Below are 1,088 nucleotides of genomic sequence, written 5' to 3'. Positions count from 1 at the left end.
AATCTGCCCAGCAAATGAAGGACTTCAGTTCGATCCCCAGTACCTGATGCCATACTGCACAGCAAGACCCTGTAGCAAAGAAATAAATGAATAAAATTAAAATTTTGTTGAAAAAAATGTCAATCAGGAGTAATGGCGCACTCCTGACATTCCAGCGCTCTGGAAGGTTGGGTACTTCAGTAAGTTAGCAAGACCCTGTTACAAAAAAATAAATAAAATTTTAAGAGGACTGGAGGTGGGGCATGGTGGCACATGCTTGTAATCTGTAATCCCAGCATTTGTAATCTGTAATCCCAGCACTTGTAATCTGTAATCCCAGCACTTGGGAGGCTGAAGCAGAAGGATCACTGCAAGTCAGAGACCAGCCTGGACTACCTGGTGAGTTCAAGGCCAACTGAACGACATAGTGAGAACCTTTCTCAAAAAGACAAAAAGGAGGGCCAGCCAAATAGCACAGTGGGTTACAGCAGCTGCTTAGGCAGATACAGTGTTTGGGCTTTGATCCTCAGAGTGCTGTGCTGGCCCTGCCCCCAGGGCATGCTGAGCCACTGATTGAGACAGCATGGTGGCGCAAGCCTGTAAGTAATCCCAGCTCTTGGGAGGCTGTAAACAGGCAGATCACTACCAGTCCAATCTAGTAGTGAGACCCTGAACACCCTGTAGACCCTTCCCTAAACTAAGCACTATACCTGGGGATAATCAGGAAGCGGTATTTTCAATTCTTTATTTGCATCTGCTGGGAAGTCAAAGCTTTCCACAGGATGGTTTTAGTCTGGTGGCAGGCCGAGTACATTTTTGATAGGACAAATGTCCAGGTCTTTTATTTGCACAAGGGAGAAGCCAATCCAGGAACTTGGATACCAAAGACCAATTCACTAGGGAGCCCACAGCGATCCTCCTGCTTCAGCCTCTGAAATACCTTTCCCACCTTCAATAAATGTACACCTTTCCCACGTGTCCTGTCCATTTTTGTTCTGTATTCCAAGAACCTGAAAAGGCAGCCCCCTACTCTGTCAGATAACAGTACACCCTCCATGGAGAAAGTTTTTTTTTTTTTTAAACATTTATTTAGTGTGTGTGTGTGTGTG

The sequence above is a fragment of the Octodon degus genome, unplaced genomic scaffold (genome assembly GCF_000260255.1).
Source record: "Octodon degus isolate 3935 unplaced genomic scaffold, OctDeg1.0 scaffold00197, whole genome shotgun sequence".
Classification (NCBI taxonomy): Eukaryota; Metazoa; Chordata; class Mammalia; order Rodentia; family Octodontidae; genus Octodon; species Octodon degus.
The sequence above is the reverse complement of the archived record's forward strand: the minus strand, read 5'-3'. Positions refer to the sequence as shown.